The sequence below is a fragment of the Myzus persicae genome, unplaced genomic scaffold (genome assembly GCF_001856785.1).
Source record: "Myzus persicae strain clone G006 unplaced genomic scaffold, MPER_G0061.0, whole genome shotgun sequence".
Classification (NCBI taxonomy): domain Eukaryota; kingdom Metazoa; phylum Arthropoda; class Insecta; order Hemiptera; family Aphididae; genus Myzus; species Myzus persicae.
Window position 1 is genome coordinate 1 of NW_019104058.1, and position 24380 is coordinate 24380.

At 28.4% G+C, this 24380-nt stretch overlaps 1 protein-coding gene across 2 annotated transcripts in view; it reads left to right on the forward strand.

Moving 5' to 3' along the window:
- The first annotated feature begins 3608 nt into the window (after positions 1-3608).
- LOC111038189 (proton-coupled amino acid transporter-like protein pathetic) overlaps positions 3609-24380 on the forward strand; it is a 39216-nt gene continuing 18444 nt past the window's right edge. Inside the window, exon 1 of one of the 2 annotated variants that reach the window (XM_022321188.1) lies at positions 3609-4023. The gene's annotated coding sequence lies outside the window, so the exon portion shown is untranslated. The remainder of the gene's footprint in view (positions 4024-24380) is intronic. The other variant, XM_022321189.1, reaches the window with a different exon arrangement.

Sequence of the window (24380 nt, forward strand, 5' to 3'; positions counted from 1 at the left end):
TAATCATAATCTACAAATAAATTGTAATTATAATGTATAATTATACTTTTTTAAATCAATCATTAATTAGTAATTGGTATAACAATATGAAAACATTAACGGTTTGCTTACTGGATAAAAATTAAAAGCACATAATATGATTTACTTAATATAATAAATATTAATACCTATCTATTATTATATATAGGTATTTAATAAATATTGGTAAGCGTTACCATTATCAATTCTTTTAATTTTATCGAATCAATTTTTTTATTTTAAAATTAGGAAAAATTATTACCATTAACGGCATTAAGTTTCATTACAGGTTAATTTCCCTTTAAGCTAACGAAGCTATAAGTGAACTGCTGTGACTAAATTTGCAATGTTACGCACGTGTAAGACGGAGACAACAAATTAAGGTGTTGAAGTGTGGCGTCTTCTTAGTATAACAAAAATTGATGAAATTGACATCTGCATCTTTTAAAATGCTATGAAACGATAATATGCAGTCAAGTAATATTTTTTAAACTAAAATACTAAAATATGTTAATTTCATTTTTTACATTATAGGTATAGTATATACTATGTATACATATCCTAGAAGTACTTACTTAACTTTATCGAATTGATTCGTTATTTATAATTTATAAATATCCAATGTGTGTAAAACAATAAAAAGAATTTGAAATGATCAAATTAAATTTATTTATTGCCACATATAGTAAAAAAAATAGGCACATTTAAATCAGATTTAAAGGTTAAATAAAATATTTTGATTAAAGTCAATGATATCATATTTGATGAGAGACCCTCTGTACCATTTGTCTAATAGAAACATGAGGCCAATTTAAATCAATTTGTAAGCATATAAGCTACATTATCTAAACATAAATTACTTTAAGCCTCGCTAAATATAACTAGATTTATAAGTACCTGGTTATTAAACTGTAATTTTTTAATGATTAAATAATTTCCTAAATGTTTATTTCTATAGATGATTATATGGTCAATTGATTAAACTCAATTAAAGTATTGACAGTTTCGTATAAATAATCATCGTAATCTGTAAGATTTATAACCAAGTATGTCTGTACAGTTATTATAGTTTTGTTTTAAAATTTGCAGGAACAAAAACTATACTGCCTAAATTGATATTTACTAGATTCATCTCCTAGTCAACAGTTCCATAATGGGATTTTTTTTATCTACAACTACCAATTTGTATAAAATACAGTTTTGTTTTGGTCGCTCGTCTCCTTGTCTCTTCGTTATATTTAATTGGATTTCATTGAAACAAAGAATACTTAGGTACCAGCTGGATGTATTTACTGCGTGTTCACACGACGCACACGTACTATTTATCTTGTGTACAATATACGAATTATTTAATATCGACAATTCAATGTGCAGGTGTCCGTAAATCAGGGAGGAGACTCAATATAATTATGTGAACTAGACGACTGTGATATAGATTACCGCTTATTATTTATCCCTTTCTGCACAGTTTCACTGTTCCAGACGTACTATTACGTCCAAAACATTTACACCATTCACTGCTCTAGACGCGTACCTATTGCGTTATTGAAATGACTGTATTTTATAATATTATCATTTGCCGGTAACCGTACAATGGCTTGTACTTTTTTAAACTTAAATAATTAAATCATATATAGTTTTTGAAATTTAAATTAAAAAAAATTTAAAAATAAAAATGTTTTACTTTATGTAGCATACACAAGTTGTGAAGCATAAACAGTGTAGCAGTGAAAAGATTTAACTGTGAGGAAAAAAAATTTTTTTTATAATTTTAAGTGTGATCGCCTGCAAGTTATTCCCGCGACAGATGGCAAGTCGTTTATCAGTAATTAGAAAATCGAATATTTACACATTTGTTTGTTTACCAATTATGCCAATGGTATTAAACATGACTTCTTATGATTTTTAAATGTGCTGACTTAAAGTTGAAGTAAATACTAGACATTATGGCCACTGGCGGGGGAGACCATATGATGATACCTATACTGATCTTTAAAATTATGTAATTGTCTCATTTAGTCGAAGTTTATTTATCTACGGGTGTAATATTATGACATTTTAATTATTCACTATGCAACTATTAACTATTAATTAATTGTAAACAATATAATATAGGTACCTAATAATATCATTTACTTGTATTAGAACGTTTTGTTATGGCACCTTTAAATTATATAGAATATCCTAGAACAACAGAGGGTCACCCGCAGTCATACATTTTTTTATGGAGTGTGGTGGTTGGGCGATAACAAACAAATACTTATCATTGTTAGATAATAAATTAAATAATGTGTATCGATAGTCATAATATAGTATATACAGTGAAACTTCTATACAAGTATACAATGAACTTCTATTTAACAATTCAACAACAATATCTGCTAAACGAAGTATTTTTGAGAACCAAATAAAATAAAATCCAAATCTATTTAATTTTATGCAAAACTCATTTCTTTTATTGCTTGTGAGATTTTGAGTTTGAAAGTTATTATTTTTTAAGTTGAGTATTTACATAAATATTGAACTTCAGCACTTATTCAGTTTATATACTACGATTTCTATGTATAATCCAGTTCTTTTTTGGGACAATTTTGGGACAAAAGTGCATTATCTGAATTCTAAAGAATAAAATCGAAAAAAAAATCACGGTGATGTCAAATCCACCTCCTTCGTCTTCATTTGCCGGTATAATCGATAAAAAGAGATAAGAAAAAAATGAATCGTACAAAATACAACAGTCAAAATCGTAGATACCTGTGTGTGCTTCATTCCAGACTTTAAATTTAAAACTAAATCGTTCAAAAAACGACAATATTAGTAATCTTAATTGAAAAACATGTATTATCTGATTAATGACTACACGACACTGTTTTTGTGCTATAATTTTGTAATATTCTAAGTACCTACCTACTATTACGTCGTAGTAATTATTAGCTTAATCTATGCGTGCCGTAGTAAAAATTCATTTTACAAGAACATGCATTACGAACAAAGGCGTTTTACTTGTCTCACTCGATGAATAAAAATATAGTTATCGACGACGATCGTACAATATTTATTTTGGATTGTGGGTCGACGATTTTGAATATTTTTAAATATTGTATAAAATATCAATGCATCGGTGCGAATTAGGTATATTTCTCTTTAATATCTTTGAGTCTTTGACGCTTGTGAGTTACGTAACATTAAAATAATATATTTTGTGGCATGTACTGTGTAGTATTAAATCGGCGCTCTCGTCCAATAATATTTTTTTGCGCACATAAAAATTACACGCATTTCTATATATCATTAGCGCCACGACATTATGTCACACAGCCGGAAAAATCGCATACAGCGCTCGCACGTGCGAAGGTTCAGCGAACACGTGGCCGGCGATTTCCCCGGAAAATCGATGGGGTTTTCACTATCACGGTGGTAGAATTTTCATTTCAAAACACCCGCGGGGAGCAGCACAATTGCGCGCGCATCGTACACAATATACGTACAAGACCAAGGGTTCCAAAGTGCGTGAAACGGCCGGCGCCGCCGCCACCGCCGCCGCCGCTTCAGTTTCTATTTCCAGCGTTGGTTATGTTATATTATCGTGCGCGCATGTGAATCATTTCACATTCGAACGTGTGCCGGTGTCTCGTCACGGTCGGCCCGCGATCGCGTTCGCTCAAGTATTATAATTATATATTATTTTTATTTTTCTATAATATCGATTTTCGTTTTGATAGTCGTATCGTAGTTAATAGTAATATTATATTATCGTAGTAAAAGTATTATCGATTCGTCGATGTCGCCGTTCGGATAATATTATTTCCGCCGGTGAGTATTGTTAAATTTTATTTTTCGTTTATATTTTTTCACTCATTAATACGTCGATTGTAATGTACCGTCTCTCGTGTATTATATGATAACACTTCATATTAAATATTATACGCTCAATAGTATTATAAAAATAATATTCTACTGGGATCGAGAAACAATACTACGAAGAAACGAAAATACTGCGTTCAGGTATAGATTTATTTGCATATTATTATGATTCTTATTTTCGTTTTATTTACGTTGATTATTAAATCGCGGTAAAATGTTTCATCTGCTGTCCATACCATATAGTAATCCGAATGTTCCGGCGAATAGTAGGGTGACTGAGTGTGTGTAAAACGTCCACGTGGGTCCCCATTCAACGCGTCAATACTCGGTCCCTACTTTATTATAACACGATGGCATAACGCTGACTTCAATTAATTTTTCTTGATCTGGTGGGAAAAATAGGATTTTAATGTGAACACGTCGTTGGGTTCATTTTTATTTAAACGATAAAGTATATGGTACTATTGTCGGATAAAAAATATTTTTACGTTGGGTACTTAGGTTGTTATATAACGGGTACATTATTAGGTATGTTTAAATTATTATAAAATCAATAACTGTACCTATTATATGCTTATGGGATTTCCGTGTTTTCTAAAAAGTGAACACTTTTTCATATTTATTATTTTAAAATCACAGCTATACTTTAGTCATATTACTATACAAATGCTCGGTACATTCTTATTCAACCATCACCTTTAAAATATTAATCATTACCATTTATTATTTTATTGTATATAAATTATGATACTTAGTACTTAATATGTGAAGTAAATGTGTAAATTATTCAAATTATTTGTTAGTGTGTAACTGGGCGCAATCAAAATTTAGATAAATACATTTCTATCATCTGACAAGTTGAATTTAAATTAAATGCATTTTTGGTACGTATTGATGTATTTTATACGGAGCGTAATATCTATACGTCGATAATACATCATTTTTGGGAAATACCATCGACCCGTCGCCATCGTAAAATTCTTTACATCAATATTGTAAGAAAATATCTGCCTACGTCCCCCTATCGTTTCATTCATCAGCCATTTTTACACCTGCCGACATACATACCAATGACGTGTGGTTGTGAATGTACAAAGATTGTGTTTTTATAGGTTGATACTAATTTCCCTTACCTTTTTATAGATTTAATGTGAATTTTGGATGCCTAAATATTAAATATATCATCATGTATTATTTTTCGTAGATGGTAATTTCAACATAATTGTAACATGTTTGGTTATTTATTTATGATTTAAAAATTTAAAAAATATATATCTATGTAAAATAGATGCAAAGACAGTTAAACAAAAAACTTATCTTATATTATTGCACAATGTTCTATAATATCTACTGGTTATACAGCCTACATATTATTTTTATAGATGTACGGTGTATTATTATTTATTCAAACACTCACTGTTATTAATCAGTTTACGCTAAATTACTAATCTGATTTAAAAAAAAAATATTCAAATTCTCTGAACTTATTAAACTTAATAACATATTAATTTTAAAATTATTCTTTGCTTGATGGGTATTGTTACGAATTACAGCACACAGTCACGTGGTAAATTGTGTGTAGAGTCTGCGTCATCGATGTAATTATTTTAGGTACCTTTTATTATATATTTTTTTAAATAATTGATATAACATTCTAATGAATTCGAATTATTGTTTTTATTTTTATTTTTATTTCGTTTAACCTAAATTCATTAATAATATAATGCACAGTATACACGTGTTTAGAAGTATCAGTGCACTGTTAAAGTGCGCGTGCATGAGAAATATTTTTGCCCTTACAATACAAATCGCTTGGCAACATATTGTGAACCGCTGCGTGTATAGGTTACAACTAGCCACAACTCCATGTGCAAAAAACAGGTTTTCTTTTTTATAGGCACTTTTTTCTGTTGGCACCAAGCGCATAATGTACTGTATTATAATGCACGTCTACTCACATACTATTGTACAGCGACAGCATTGTGCACCGGTATGCCGGTATCCGAGTCGGTAAAATCTTAGGGGCTTAGTATCGTCTACTGAGTACACAACTGTACTCGTGTGTTGGTACTGATCAAAATATAATGACGACGACGGCTGTGAACTCAAAATAAACCCTTCGTCGGCAGTCTTTCAACCCTCGGCACAACAACGACCCTAAATTCGGAGCCAACGTAATTTCTTCCTCAACTGCCGACCGCGGTAGAATAATAATAAAAATGACGCAACATCGGTTTAATATCACGTGATATGGTCTGCTCAACTTTTAATTTTACGATTTATTTTGTATTTCGTATTTACCTACACTCCTTGTTGTATACGCATAGGGATATGAAGTTTAGTCATAATACACGTGCATCATACGTAAATACATAATGTGGTTAATGATTATTAACGGCATCGAGTGTTCGAAGCCAAACATCGTACGATAATAATAATAATAATAATAAAAGGTAGGTAGGTAATAATATTATTTTATTTCCGGAAGTAGCGGGGAAAATAATAAAACAAACGTTATCAAAGAAAAAAGAGCTATAATTAAAAATTAATTCAAAACACAACATAATATTAAATAATATATTGAATAGTATTATATTATAATATTTCTTATCAACATGGTGTAACGATATTGTCGATTTCTACGTGACTGCAAACTGTTTTAACTTAATTTTAATTACTAAAGGTAGGTAGGTAGGTAATAATGGTATTTCATAAGTCATAACTCATAGCCATCCGAAATCGCCTTGAAGTATATAAAATTTAATTGTGCGCCTCTAAACCGTCTTAAGCGAAATGTACAATACTAAATAATTAGGTACTTAACTTACTTAACTGATAGATCATAGTTTTCGAACAGAGTACAGGATATGATTAGGTACACAATTATTTTAATAAAATAGGTAATATAATAATATTTATAATTTATTTTATTGTATTATTTTTTTTTGTAACCATGTATACAATTGATACAAATCTGAAACAAATTTTTCAAATTTGTTTGGGAAATCAATTTTCATATTACACATAGATAAGTCCAAAAGTCAAGGCTTCTAATCACCAATGTCCAATATAATTTAATTATTGATAAATTATTTTATGTGTTTGTATTTAATATATTTTTCAATAAAAGTATTTTTTAAATTGTATAATATTGCAGAGATTAATTTTTATTGTGTTACAATCTGAGTAAAATATAAAATAACACAATCCTTAAAAATACTTTAAAATATTTTTTTTATTGTTAGTTATATAAAAAAGGTGGAATTGCGAAATATTATGATAATTTTATATTACCTTTGCTTTTGCATTGAATAGGTATAGTTATTAGTCATTTCTTAATGTACTTATCATTTTATTGATGCAGTCTTGTCGCGTCTCGTATGGGTTGATATGCGAGTTATTATGTAAGATGAGTACTTCCGAAATAATAATTATTATGCATTTACATTTCAAGTTTATCATAAGCTACAATAGCCATATATCGTTTAGTTTATGATTTTATTTGCTACTTCTACATTTTTTCAAAATTATTTTAACTGTCATTACTCATTCTTCTATAAACAAATGATATAGCGTTGGCGTGTTGCATTATTTTTAAGTTTTAACTCAAAGTAAAATTTTCAGTAAAGTTTACATGGGAAATCAGACTTTGTGCAAATGTATAACATCATTGCTTACATTATTTAATTGTTGTTTTTAAATTATATGTTAATATCATCCACCTATTGGCTATTAATAATTGTATGTTATGTCTTTTAGTATATCATTATTAATTATATTATAATTTATTGTTAGGCACTGATAAACGTTTTAGTTATTTGGTGAAAATTTTTCCAAATCACATCCCTTAAAGCTTGTAAAATAAGTAGTGCTAGCATTCATTATTCTATTTTTGCCTAAAATATGGATTATATTAATAGCATGACGATTATTTTATACATAGTTTAATATTTCATGGACACAAAACTGCGTTGTTCGTTTTGGCTCTAGTAAATAGTTATAATATAATATTGCTTAGTATTTATTTCATTATTTGACCTTTATAGCTTTATATACAAATACGCGTGTTCACTTCTAACACTAAAATCACATATAAATTAACAGTTTGCTTACCCGTCATTTTTTGGTCCATGTCTAATGGAGTTTACAATTCGAGTAATTTTGTAAACTGTTTATATTCATTAATGATTTATGTGCTATCTTCATTCTGTTCACAACAGTCAATAATTCATAATAGCTACTCTTTCAAAAGTAATTATAATTTATTGCGAAAGAAAGCAATATAATGTAAGATGTTGTTCACTATTATTTTTTAATTACTGTTGCTAAATTAATTATTTAAAGACGATTTTTTGACCAATATAATATTCAATCCTTTTAGTAGGCATGCATGGATTTACCTCTAAGGTAACACGGAAAAATTAGTTTCATAATTATTTTTTAAAAATAGTAGTGCCAAGTAATAAGTACAACTAAGTAGCTAAACAAGTACTAAAACGAATATATCATAATATTCTTGTCAAACGTATGTGTTTTGTATTTAAATATCTCAATAATTTATTTTGAAATTCTTAGTTTGCCAAAAATTCCTAATAACTAGTATAATAGAAAGTATAGAATTTACGATATTACTATATTAATGTCATGTTTTAATCAATTCATTTTTATTTATTTATCCGTACTACGACATTTAACTATGTACAAGTTAATATAATAGAGTTTTAATTTAGAAAAGTTCTAGAGTTAAAACTAAGGTTACAGATCTAGTAACAACGTTGCTTATAAATTATATATAACTTTAATTATGTTATAACAAAATGTATAGATATTAGCTAATAGGATGTAAAACACATTTGACGGGTAAAATAAAACTATCTTTTAAATTGTTGAATAATGACAAATACATTATGAACAACTACTATTGTTTTAATTGGCAAATCCAACGACAAGATTATATAGATTTAAGATTATGTTAAGATTTTTTAATATAAAATATTTATTTTTTTATTTTTTTTTACTTATACAATCTATACAATATTTACAATATTTAGTATAATAAGCACAATAGATGGTTAATACGAGTATAAAATATAAATTTGTAAGTAGTGTTTTCTTAGATTGATTTCTTTGTTGTTATATTGTTATAATTATGCGGGTATTCTAGTTTTTATCGTAACGTGCGAAATGTATGTCAAAAGTGGCAGAGCTTTTTTTTCAAAGTTCAAGTGAAAGCAATAAGTAGATAATAACCAGAGTAAACGTGGATATGATTTACTACAAGGGAACGAAGTATTATGTTTCAATAAGGATTTTTATGATTAACGTCGTAATTCGGTATATAATACTTTAATTCATTGGTGTTTTTTAAAAAAAATATATGTGTTAATTGTAAACATTATGTACCTATAAATACAATACAATTAATGGGATACAATTACATGAAAATAAACTTTTTTATGACCATTTATAAGATCAAATTAGTAAATTATAATTATATTTATAATAGATTAGCTTTAATTACTATACCTATATTGAGTAACAATATATTAATGCAGTGCAATTATAGTAATACGTATTACTTATTATAAGTTTTATACACGTGTACCTGTATTGTAAGTCTGCAAACCAAAAATATTTGTCAATATAATTTGCCCAATCGCGGGCAAGTATAAATTTGTATTTCTCTTTATCCTCACGCGGGCATGTCTTGCGTTCTGCGTGTAATTTAAACAAATCGGAATAAAAATAAAATACAGCTGATTTATACTTAATATTATAACGATGATTACAAACAAACATAATATTAATATCATACGCGATGTCTGCACGCGTTTACTTTTACTCTCTTTACTCCTGTATAATTGACATTTGGCCAAATTGAGAACAGCAGTCTAGGTTAGGTCCTACATAGGTATATAGGTACTAGGTGTTGGCGGACGTCATTTGACCTTACGGCTACAGTTTATTCTCACACAGTCACAATGGGCAGATCATTAACATACCTTAGGATTTTTTTTTTGTGTCCTGTCCTTTTCTCCAACGAACGCGCCATATGCTTAGAAATGAATAATTATAACTTACGGAAACTGTATAATATTATTTTATTATAATAGAATAGTCACCGCGGTATATACTTATAATACGACTATGCAGTCGTATGCGGTAGGAGAAAACGAGTGCTCAACACGATATTATACTTGTACGAATGTCGAGAAACTGGTTCTCATATGGGTTTTAACCTGAATTTTTGGGTAGCAAAAGAGAAACAAAGTGGTGATTTTGATCCTGCCACTTGCAGGTTTCGTATAATTCATGGGTCCTATAATGTACGTCGTAAAGATTTATTTATATCAACCGCGTGTCCGTGTATTTTTTACGTTTGACCGATAACCGATGACGACACGCGATTAAGGATTATTATATTTGTAGAATTGTTTTATGTGTTGAATACTTCGAAATCGACGGTTTATTTTTAAAACAAATAACTCAAAACAAATACAATTTGCGTTTTTTTTTTTTTGAAAAAAAAATTCGAAAGTTATTTTTTTTTTATAAATTTTTCTAAAATGTATTGGTTATTGCATGCATATTATGTAAAGTGTTATGCGTGTTTAGTTATGTGTCAAGTATTCTATGAACAATTAGTCAAAACTGTTCAATATTTTGTCAACCCACGTAAACAAGTTATATTTTGTGTTTTTCTAGTACCATAAGAAATAAAGTAGATATATCTGAGTAAATAATTATGCAATGAAGGTTTAAAATAAATATTATATATCTGCTATCTGTGCTGAGTACCTACGTTTAGTTTTTTTATTTCTTAAGTTCTATTCGATATAAATCATGGTTTGACATACAATCATATTAGATTTTTAAATTAATAATATTTATTTAATTTATACATAACTATTAATATGTTATTTGTTCATAATCCGGGATTAAAACTTAAAAAAACTGAACCCATTATTGTTGTTGATACGTATATGGTATTCATATGATACCAATATTGTACCACTTAATAAAAAAGCCTACAATTTAAATCGATTAAATTAAAAGAAGAAATCACTTTAAGAGTTTTTTTCACATACATATATAATATCACGGTTTATTTGATGAATGTTTGTGTATTACTGCACTTGATATGTTATACTTTTTTTATATCTTTGTGAGTTTTATCTTTTGTTAGTGATGATACACATTATTATTACCTATTTACAAGTGCATTCAAATTGATGAAATAATTTCAAATATTATGTATAATAAAATATTGAATGAACACTAATACATTTTTTATCTATAAGTGTTTCTCGAATAGTCGTATTATAATAATATATAATATGAAATGATAACAAACCTACATAATATATATTATTGAAAATGAATACTTTATATTATCATTAAAATAATCAAATAACTTAATAATAACTAATACGTCACATTAATTTGACTCACTAGTCAGTACTAAATCATAGCAATATTACTATATTACTGTATTAGCCTTACAACGTATATTAAGGTATAGTCTTACACAAAATTAATTTTTTTATAAATTGTTGATAGGTATTACCTATAAGGAATAATAATTATTTTAAAAAGTTGTATGCATAAAAAATTACTATAGAGAATATAAAATTAATATTTTAATATTCTTTTCATGAATTGTAAGCAACAATGCCCAACCCGCGGCTGTCGATCAAAATCTTTAACATGGTCAACAAAATATTTTTTAAATTTTAAGCGTTGCAGGACACTATTTATTTTTTTAAATTTGTTCATTCATTTAAATTTTAAGGATATGTATACATTTTTTAATAATAAAGAACCAATTAAAATATAAACATACCAAAAATATGGAAATATTACAAAAATGTTACCTAAGATATTTTCATTATGCATAAGTTAATATTATAAACGATACTCCAACAGTTTGAAGTCACGTTTTTCTTAGCCACAATATATCATATACTTATTTGTTCTATTTAAATCGCTATCGATCTGCATATAAAGTCTTTATTATTTCTTAATATGTCCAACCAAACATCAAAGAATACAAATTGTGGACATCGCAGAATTAGAGTTGAATTTTTTGAAATTAAAATGTGTTTAAGATTTGTTTTACATTTTTCAGAAAGTGTACAATAATGTGGGTGAGGGTATATTACTTTTGCTGATGCTAAAACTGTAAAAAGAATATGACGACTACAGGATTTTAGGTATTTTTTTCAAATTATCTATAGTCAAATTTGTTTTGTTTTAAAAAGTTTTAACCCATACATTTCGATTTGAGGTCTTACGCTATTTATTGGGCTTGGCAATAATTTATTTGGGGTTTAGATACAAATAACAGTGTTGAACTATAATTTTAAAATACGTAAAAAAGGCTTGAAAAATATTGCAGAGTACCTAATCCACACTGTGAACCGTTTTTATTCTTATGATAATCTTGTACTAAGACTTTTGTAAATTAATAAATACTATTTTACAGCAAATAGCTTTCGTTACTATAGTTGAGTGCACTATATGATTCTTGTTTTATTCTTAAATTGTTAACTGAAAAATAAATGCAATTACACAATTTCTAAAAATTTTCAAACAGCTTTAAAATGATCTAACTAATTTGTATTATTATTACTACATTATTAATGTATATTTAAATAAGTATATTAATTTATAATTACATTATTAGATTCTATTTTCGTCGATATTTAATTTAATTTAACCATTTTTTCATTATAATTGAAATCGGTGAACTGAACTGAATATTTAAGTACCTTACATTTAAAATTTTCAATTTAATTTTTCACAAAATGTTTTTTTATATTATATTATTTTTACAAAAAATACTAAAAACAATGTCTGACTAATTATTATTGACGGGCTTTAGTCTTAATTAAGTTTTTGAAAATTATTTTATTACAACATATTCTTTTAATACTAATCATATATTTTTCTCTAACGTAAAAATAATGGTTCTTCTATAACTGTTTTATTTTTTAAAGGTATTATGATGTATCTATCTACAGACATTTAAAATTAAAATTTTAATTTTGTTTAAACCTATATATATATACATAGTAGACTTAAGCAAAAGTATTTTAAAAAAACTTTGCTAAAATGTATATAATTTAACTGATCACAGAGGGCGATGCAGTTACCTGCCAATATTGTAGTTATCGAATTGAAATATTGAATAATGATTTAGTTAATAAAGTTTATAAGCAAATATTTGTACTCTATACGTAAAATTGAGTTTACAATAATTTATAATAGTGACGTACTGATTTTGATTAGAGCATTAAAAATTGTAAAAGTGTAGTTTTATTTTAGTGAGTTGTAAATTATATTATCACATAAATAGTTTGAATTTGAGTTTCATTTGTACAGTACGTACAACATTTTGGAAATTGTAGTTGATGAAATGGTATATACCTAAAGAGAGTAAGAATATTTAAATAAGTTATACTGCCTTGTTTTACGTGTTTACCTATCATTTAAATTACTTAATGTTTTGGATAGTTAATTTTTAGTTTACTCATTTTCAACACTTACCTAATTTGTTTAATAAATAAAATATTTAGTTGCAACTAGCATTAAAAAAAAAATCAAACAGCATCATTAAAAAATAATATTTTTTAAAATAATTCTGTTACTCTATAATAAAGTCTATGTATAATACTATCCTTAGTATATAGGTACCATGTATTCCCTCACATGCAGCACTCGATTTTTCATCTGCGGGAATTCTCACCTGGTTCCGAATTGCTGCTATACCCAAATGGTAACATGGTTTGGAATTAAAAATAAGTTCGAAAATATGTGTTTTACTTAGGTTAAATAATATACGACAAACGCGCAGGTACCCTTTTTACAGCATCTTACAAGTGTAATTTCCCGAAGGAATTTTTAAATGTATTTAGTATTTAGACGCATATTATATACATACGTATATTATAGGAAATCAGTTTTGGAAACTGTCCAACTCCGTACAATGTCGCAGCTGCAATTTTTTTTTATTTTTTATTAATTGTCCACGGACGCTAATGGTGGTCGGCGAGAGAATTATGTACTGGACACGTCTTACATATTATATGCGATAATATTAAAATATTATAAAATGCTACAACTGCAGTGTGTATACAGCCCACTCGAATCACAAGTCGTACACGCAGGTACACTCAATGCCGTAAAATTATTACATTGAGCGGCCGTCGTTGTAAATAGATAAAATGAAAATTATAACTCGGCTCATCATCATCGTACAAGTAAAAGACAAAACGTGCTGAAATAAATACGAAAATATTAATGTGATGCAAAAGAAACAGCGGACATGTTGTCTGCGTGTACAATATTTTAACATCAACTGGCAACGACTATAATATAGACAATGATGTGCGTGTAATATATTGTGTTTACTGCGTGTACAATATGAATTGTGCATGGCGAAAATACGCATCTACCTACCTGTTTGAGACCACGTGGCTACGTGAAAAAATAAATCACTGCGCATAAAATTCCGCCGTCGTCCCCTGGAGAGTACAACGATAATATTATAATGATATTAATTTATTGTCGATCAGCTCTTAAAACAGAATAATACACGTGGGCGTGTTAGACGTACATTTTCGTCGTCTTCGTACGCTACGAGTGTAAATGGGAAAAAAAACCGTTCATTTTATTCCATCGAATTCGACATTTTAACGACAGCGAAACAGTCGCGTTTAAATACTGTAAAACCATTTTGTATTTTATTTTCATTGAGTATGTACGCGACTACAAGAATAACCAATTTTCGATTTATCAAAAGATGAATCGATCAAAAGATTGATTTTTATATGCGATTATTTTAAATGTTTTAACTAAGATAACGTTTTTGGATCGTTTGATTGAAATTAAAACATGTTATCGTTTCAATCGTGTTACTTAATAGCACTTCATACAACGGGACTACGGAAGCGAGTACAATGAGGTGGTCATACAACGTACAAAACCGAGATCACATAAAAGTATTTCTTATTAATTATACATTTTTTTCAATTAAAAGTTAAAAGTGGGTATTCGATATAATAATAACTATTACAAATTCAAAAAATATCATCATCATCATTTCCTCTTTTATGCCATACCACATTTATTCACATTTCAATTTGCATAATATAATTTAACTATTATGCTGTTTGGTTGAAAAATTGTAATACTTTAATTGGTTTTGTTGACACAAATTAATAATACACGAATATGATAAATGTCATTGAACTTCTAAACGGTATAACGCACACCAGTTGTCATTTCATAAACAAATCCGATTGGCTTAGTAGATTTTTGTTAAGCTATTATTTATCTTTTTACTGTGTATTATAGTAAATTAATTATTATAACGGCACCGCATCGCATCAAATAAATCGGCTAAAAAGCGAGGAGAAGATAATACGTATAAATCATTTTTTTTATGTGCCGCACGCGCCACGTACTCTTATAATTGTTGATATGTTTTTTATTTTTTTCAAAATGTAATTTACATATTATTATGTTTATGTTTCACGTATTGTGTGTATAATGTTAAAAGTAGGTAATATAATTACAGGTAGCAGTAGCTATGCATTTACGACCGCCATGATAATAATATTACAATATCAATTATTATATAGGTACCTATTTATACAATATATTATGACTGTGTGCGAGTTATTGCCTTCAATTGAGAGTTATAATTTAAACGGTAGGTACGCACATACATATTATTGTCGTTTATTACATAATATATGATAGACACTGCCACTATACGAATCGTCCCGAGGTAACGGTATTGTTTGGTGACGACAACTTTTTACTATATTACATTATAATATTCATTGACATGCTATTGTTTATACGTACTACGCTATTATATATTGGTGCGTATTATTACGGCGTAAATTTGAATAATTCTATTTTTATTTTTGCGCACATTATAATAATATGACAAATCACGTGCTGACGCGTATAATTTAAATCATAATAACCCGTGTGCACGTCAATTGATTGCCATCCGCGACGCTCAGATGTTATCGTGCGTGTAAATTGCCGGATGTCCGACGGATTAATCGTCTATAGTTCCGCAGAGATTATCACATTTTTCCACGTTGTTGTTGCTGCCCGCCAAATAATATGATTTTCCATTATTACACGCGTAATTATAAATTTTACATTTTTCGTTTTACGGTGTAGAGTTCCTATACTGTACATTAATTGTACCTATATTGTTTTATTGTATAATGGCGGTGGCCAGACGTGGCGCCTAATATTTAAAAAATGCAGACCATATGCTGGCTACAGATACCATTTTCCGCACGTTGTGTTCTGCAGATGAAACGTCAAGTCTTTGGTTAATTCATTTACGTTACGAGTTTTGCCCGACTAAAACTATATTTAAGCATTATTTTTTTTTTACCTGTCGAGTGTAGGAATTGAAAATAATACTTATGTTTCAATATTTTAATAAGGTTCATTCGGTAACGCCGTATTTCGGTCTATGACCATTCGTGTTCATTAAAAAAATGTCTACACGATTCTGCTGCACGAAAAATAGGAAATTTTATATATCGTCCTTTAAACCTATTTGAGAGACACCAATTTTTTTATGATACACTCCGCTGACTCAGTATCAGAAGAACTGTCATTTAATAATTTTCATATATTTTTGGTTCAGGGGATTTAAAGCGATGATTCGTGAGAACTTAATAAATACATAAATGTAGAATATGTATAATTCTAAATTTGTTTTCTATTTTGTACATACGTCTTATATTGATGTTCAGTGAAAGTACCAAAATTCTGAAAACAAATTTAAATTTGTCGTTAAGTCTATATTGACTATATTTAAGATCGGCTTTTCCTTATTTTGGATTTTAGTTTTTCAGCTGAAATTGAACTTTGAAAATGTTTCAATTTATACTTTTTCAACGTATTTATTTTTAGGATTTAATGGGCAGTGTGAAAAGGGGTCAAAATGATCAAAAATAAGAAAAAGTCGATTTCAAGTATAGGTCTGAAAAGAAAATTTAAAGCTGTTTTCAAAATTGTCATCTTTTCACTGTGCGTTGGAAATACCTATAAAACATTTGTAAATTCCTATGCGGTGTGTACGTGCGAAGAAGAAAGAAGATCTCACCGTTTTCAATTTCCTTTGGGTACCCATTATATACGTCCAAACCTCCAAACCACTAAATTTAACCATAATATAATTTTTAAATGGTTCTATAACTGTACTGATATATTTAATGATTCTTTCAAAGATCATTGTAGCTATACGTTAACCTAATTCGAAATTGAACGTTCAAATGTTCAAAATGATACTACACGGCAGTTTGTATTAAGTGTGACTGTTTGAATCATACTTAAGTGCTCGCAGGAATTCAATATAATTCTCTTCTTGATCGCTTCAGACTTCAGAGTTTAAATGTGAGTACGTTTTTTCTTGTAATACTTTATTAGAACCTTGTGCTATAGCATTTCCACGCTCTAATCTGTAATTGCTATGAAATATCTGGCCAGGTTTTTTTGTTGTCAAACCGTACAATAATTTTTCGTTTAAAATTTCTCATTAGTTTAAAAGGCTCTATATACAAGGGCGCATTGTATTTATGTTCATTTATATTTAATCTACTTTTATAGCACTTTGTGTATACCTTTAATAAACCACGCCACGTACCTCATGTTCCTAGATACCTATACGTTATTAAAAATCCTAAAGTTCGTTATCTGAAAATAATAAAAGAGACATCTATGTTTTTCGTCGTGTAAACAAAACGACTATGTTTACGATCACCGGTGCCCACGTTATTAGTTATTACTATTATTAGTTATTACCTCTGCGGCTGTAGGTCAAATTGTCTGTAGCAATATTTGATTTTGTTCCATTCTCGGGTAGTTTCAGGGGATTTTATGTACAACTTTCATCAACCGATGATTAAATATTATTTACATATTATAGGTACAAAAACATAAACGTCGACATTTACTTGCACGATACTAATATTATGCTTACACCTAATAATCTATTATCGTTTGAAATATTTGCGATTTATTATTATTTCCTTTTGGGATTTGGAATTTGGGGTATTCGCATACAAATTTGAAATTGGTCAAAGATGGTTGACTGTAACTGTCATTGATTTATACTAAATACTCACTACCTACGATAATATATTTTTCTTTCGAAATCAAAATCGGAACACGTTACTGCTGCACTGTTATATACTTATATACCGAGAGTGGTGTTAATATAGATAACATTAATATTATTACCATAACACGTTTAAGTATTTGTTACTTATAATATGAATCATGTGTAATACGTACTTTTATCGTTTTTAAAACATTACAATATAATAATTGTATGCGCTTTAATCTATAAATATACACGGTGGGGTCTCTCTGCATCTGATTTCGATGTAAGATCACGTGTTTGGAACTATATTATACGTCTTTTGAATTTTAATGAATTCGTAATATGAGTATAATAGTATGCAAAAATTTATTATATAATTATTATCCCGGCACATGAAGTCGTCACGTAGTTTATCAACTATAATTAGGTAGAGGTACCTACACCTTATACCTATATATGGAATCAAAAAAAAAAAAATAAAGACCGAGAAGTCAATATATCGATTCAATATTTATGATAGCGGTCGTGTGTGCTTGTGTATGTCGAGTGCATGTTATTGTATGTGTAGGTATAGAGTGTGTGTAGGTACTTGTCTCGTTACATTGATTGGATTGGTTATTCATTTAATAATGTAAAGACTAAAGATTATAATTGTTGACCTCATCCAGCCGTTTTCATTGCTACAGCGCGTTTACCGCAGGTTTATGACAACATTTAAATGATTATAATAACCGCGGTTCTCGGTCTGACAAACGTAGGTAGGTACTAATGTACTATATTGCCAAAAAAAAAAACATCACCGGTTGTCCTGTAAGTGTTACTTGCAGGCAGGTGGTCGTGTGCAGCCAGGATTTTTTTTGGGGGGGAGGGCTGATTAATTTTATATTTAAATTCAACACGCGAGGAAGGGGGACTTTGCACACGCCCAATCATCGAATTCATCAATTTCCATACTGTAATAATGTCTAACACGAGACATAGAACCACAAATGACAAAACATATTTTGTAGAAATCTGAGTCGTGTTATACTACTTTAACATATATTTTTTGCATACATTTTATTTATTTATTTATTCATATGGCTTTGTGTGCACCCTCAATGCTACATCACTGCAGGACCGTCGCCTATTAATTTATAAAATATATATGACTCTTATAAGTTACTGGAAATTATACAATGATATTCTCAAAAGTCAAAACCTCAAATATTGTGAAAACAATATTTTTGTGCATGGACTTGTGTAAAACATATGTTTAAACAAACTATTGATATCTTCTTAAAGTAGGTAACAAACGAAATCGCATGGGAATTCTCTACCCAGGAGGATTGGTACAATGAAACCGATCAATATTATTGCCCGTGCTGCAGAGAATACGTAGGTATATAAATCACGGTAACAGATACCTATATACATACAGTGTCCTATACTCATACAGTGTGCATCGTACGGGATACTGTCCATTGTGTATTGTTAACTGGTTTTTTATACTTATTGGTCAACCGTTACTTTTGTTTTAACAAAACATTTAAGACAATAATATTTCGATACAGAAACACAAAAAAATACTTTTAACGTCCCAAGTATAAAATCAAATGCATTAACCATGTACATATATAGATGGTCGGCCTGCACAGTATAATTTACAAAATGCCATTGTAAATGTAGACATATTATACCTATAACAATGCTATACTTTAACTTGAAAAACTTACCGGGTATTCATGTCATGTATGGGCTGATACAAATAAAATATTATATTATGTATTGTAATCGTCATGCAAAATGTGATCATTTTTTAATATTTTAAATTTGTATGACTCCATACATTTTTTCCACGTGGTCACTTTTTGCCAGACACTTGCATAGCAACTCGGCCGATGCTCTGCACAAAGTGTCCAAGCGAAAAAACAAAAAACATTGAGTTAAGTATAGAAATTTTAAAATTTTAAATGTTATGAAAATGTTCTCTTGACCACTTTTTGCATAATGACGACTACAACGATATATTATCTAAACAATGTGAATACACAATGTAAAGGGTGATTTTGTTTTAGTACCACACTTTCATATAATCAGTTAATTTTTGTGAATTTAAAAATAGTGGTTCATAAATTCATAGTCGTCTAAAAATAATCTATTTATATTGAATCAATATTTTCTTATTTATGTGTATTTTAAGTTAGAAAGCGATGGAAATTATCTTAAAAATTGCCCACCTCTGCTGGTCCACTAGTAAAAATTTGAAATTGGGTACTGTATTATATATATATGTTTATTACCCGCTTCCAATTTTCAATTGTGGTACCTATTTAAAATAGTTTTTGTCAAAATCTTAAAGTGTGTCGAAATGAAATTATGTGCGATCAAAAATCATTCAATTATCGTTATTCGCTGATTGAAAAAAATGTTGAAAATATGCACTAGGCTTTAGGCGTTTCACAGTATTTTTATTGGCTCAACTTCTTTTACATGGAAGCCAAAAATACTTGAGTTTTTTACGTTGCTGTTCTACTGACCGAGAATAATAATAAAAACAAAATAAATGAACAGAACAATTATTTTTAATTTTCCATACACACTATTTTATTTAGAACGTATAAAAAAATATTATTTAAATATTGTAAGTACTCAGTTTAAATAATATAATCTACAGCGCTTGTCGGCATCACATTCACTGATCATTTTGTGAAATATTATAGTGTGTATGATGATAAATCTTTCAATCTTTGTTAAACTATGTATATATAATTTATGAGCGATGACACAGAAGCAGTTTTTTAGAAATACTATTCTTGCTTATCTTTTTAAGTCTTTAGTAGAATAATAAAAAGACAAGAAATACGTATTAAATATTGTTACCTGTTTTGAACAACGTTTGTATTCTGCAAATTTAAATCAATAAAACTATATATTATACTTCAAAACATTATCTTTAAATTTGATTTATAATTAAATAATCGTTGAATTTAATATTATAGTGTATTATTCAAGTGCTTGATATATATTAATATATGCTAGGTACTTAGATCATTTATTAGTTTTTAAAAATAAAGTTCTTATTGCATGCACTGTTAAGAATGGCTACTTAAAATTACTAGATGTATATTAGGCTTAAAGGGTGGACATTTGCATAAATGTTGTGTAACGTACTATTACGTACTAGTATAATATTAAACATATGTTAGTAATATATGTTTAATATTATACTATTATACTATATTACATTATATTATTCTTGCTGCAACTAAAGAAAAAAATTACTCAATTATCTGATAAAATATGTTACTTGAGTACATTTATATAATATAGAAGTCTCAAAAAGTTTGATTATATTTTTTCTCTATTAAATTATCTACTGTTCTGTACGTGCGTTTTAAACTGATTATCGCTATCAACCCAAATTATGTCACAGTGATAATGCATTTTTTATATAGAGATTGCCTAATAGGTACCTCACTCATCCAAATTATTCGTTTTTTTCCCCCGAATAAATCAGTATTATAGATTCATAGTATTTTTAAAGCTGTAATTAAAAATTACTATGTTACTGTTATTATTATTATGATATTAAAATTTGAAATGTTTAAATGCCCTTATAAATAAAATATATTACGCTTTGTACTACCCCTAAAAGTTCAACTCGCTTATAAAATACTATTTTTTAAGGACTTCCAACATAAAGTATAATACACAGTAATATTGTGTGCTGTGTATAATTTTAGATTCTGAGTATTGCAATGATTGTATTACTTGTGTACAATGATGCGTGTGTGTTTTTTCTTTATAACTACTACTCAAAGACATTGAAAAACTTTTCACTTTTAAAATCTGTATTGATTATAAAAATATTTTCAGAATAATATATTGTCCTCAAATTTGGTTTTTATATTATTCTTTGACGAACAAAAAAAAAACAACCGAATAACTTGTTTTTTTATTATTTACTCGATTTGTGTTCTATTCACCCGAAAAAATTATTTAGTATACCTCCTACGCATACACCATAACTACCTATATTTTATATTTTAACTTTAAAGACCATTGGTATATTGTTTAGAGTTTTATATAAATGTTTAGTAGACACAGTAATTTATAATATTATACTGGTTTGACATTAATTACAATCCCTGTAATATGTATGTCATTCTCTTGATTTGACCTGAAATAGTCTTTTCTATGAGAACTAGATTATATTAAAAAGTCATATTTTTTCTATCTGCTATGTTACCTAATTATTGTTTTATATGTATTCAATTTTACAATCGATGACGTGTGCTATATATACTTTTCAAACTATACATCATGGGTTATTAAAAATGTTAATTCAATATCATTTTTATTTTTTTAATGCGATATTATTTAAATTTTATTCAAGACGATTGTGTTTAGAATTACTCGTAATGTCGGATGTTATGGCCAACCTATAATCCGGAAACATGGTTTTTGGTTGTTTTGCTGCAGAAACCCTCAAAATGATTTAACTTTATCGACACTATATACTTTGTGCACGTCGGGTCCCATAATTAGTATGTATATGTGTTAGTGTTAAACCAGCTTGGCGATCGATATAATATTCATTCTACAGAGTCTACATGTTGTATATTGTGCATATAGAAGCCCCAAAAACCTTATACGAAATAATATTGAAGGTGTAAAAGACGTATAATACTATCAAGTCTAAACCCAAACTATTTTACACTAATAATATGGACGAATAATAGTTGCGTAACACATTGTACTGCGCGAAGCGTTATTTATTGAAGAAAATATTTAAACATTTTTTTACAAATATTTTTTACTTTTTTGTAAATAATAGTAGGTACCTATTAGAAGATTTACCTTTTATAGAGCAGTGTAACGTACTTGCTTTGGAAACAGCAGAAGGTTGGTTGTTTTCAAAATAAAGTCGTCACTGTGACGTAGATATTGTTTGAATATTATTAATTTATGGACGTAATTGTATATTATTATTGCATTAAACTATAGCTACTTTGATATATTTTTAAACTCTGTCAATACTCCAACGTATTGTGGTTAACGTATATTATGATAATGCGAGCGCTCGGATAACAATTTATCATCTTACGGAATATTTTAATTATCATAATTCATAAGTGTATGATAGTGTATAGGTAGGTATAATATAGAATAAGTTAAGACAATATTATATTCTTTGTTACACCGCTAAGAGCCTCAAGAGCATGGGTATTGACGATAAAGTTTTTTTTTTTTTATTTTATAAAATATGTTTAAATTGCACGCTATTTAATTGTTTATTACTTATATTAAAATAATAATACGTTTGTTAGTTTTAAACTTTAGTTTACTTTACCGATTCTAGGTTAAAAGTTTCTTAATATTTTTTTATTAAGTCCTAGGGTTATCGTGTACCTTATTTTATATAATAAAAAATGTGAACGCCACCGTCGTCGAATAAATAATATTATAATCGTTGTCTTACATAAAAAGCTTATAATTCGATTAGATCGTAGCCCGTAGGTCACCACTCACTAGACGTCAACATTTTAATATATGTATACATTGACGCATAGTATATATATTTTGTATTGTTAAAAATTGTAATATATTTTGTTATAATAATTGTCCATCCATATTATAATGATGTACAGCGAAAGTTCAATTAAATGATACTGCAGCAGTTGTAATATTATGCTCTTGTGTGTGCATAATAATTATTGTCAATTGCGTAATAAGTAATAACACTTGTAATAAATATATTATATACGTTATAAATATATATTATATGTTTGACAATAATAAGTATCTTATCAACTGGAAACTTTAATGTTTTAAAGACGAAAATAAAACGTTACACTGTTACAGCACATATTACGCACTCAAATAAACAGTAAAAGTATCAGACAAGCCACTTTAATACATTTTGATTGGATCAACGTCTAGATCAACTCAATTGATCTACATTGATTTAAAAAAAAAAAAAAACCGAAGTAGGTACTTAAAAGCGTGTTCACCGCGGGATGCAAATTGTTAAAATACAAAACTCGTTATATTAAAAGGTTATTAAAACACGTTATTATAAAATGTTATGCAAAATGATCACGTTTTTGTCACTGTAATTTGGATAAAATATATTCTATAATATTGAAAGTTTATTCTCTTAAAACGTTAAGTGTCGACGACTTTAAATGTCTACAGACAGATATTTCGATTGAAACTCATTTTAAATGTGGTGCATAGCGCACTATACATGCGCGTTGTTGTAAAATAAATCTCGTGTCTCGGGGGTCGTAATAATTGTCTTGAAAGTATTATTATTATTAATTTCAAACGAATTCTCACGTATGTATCTGCCCGAGTACTCTACACG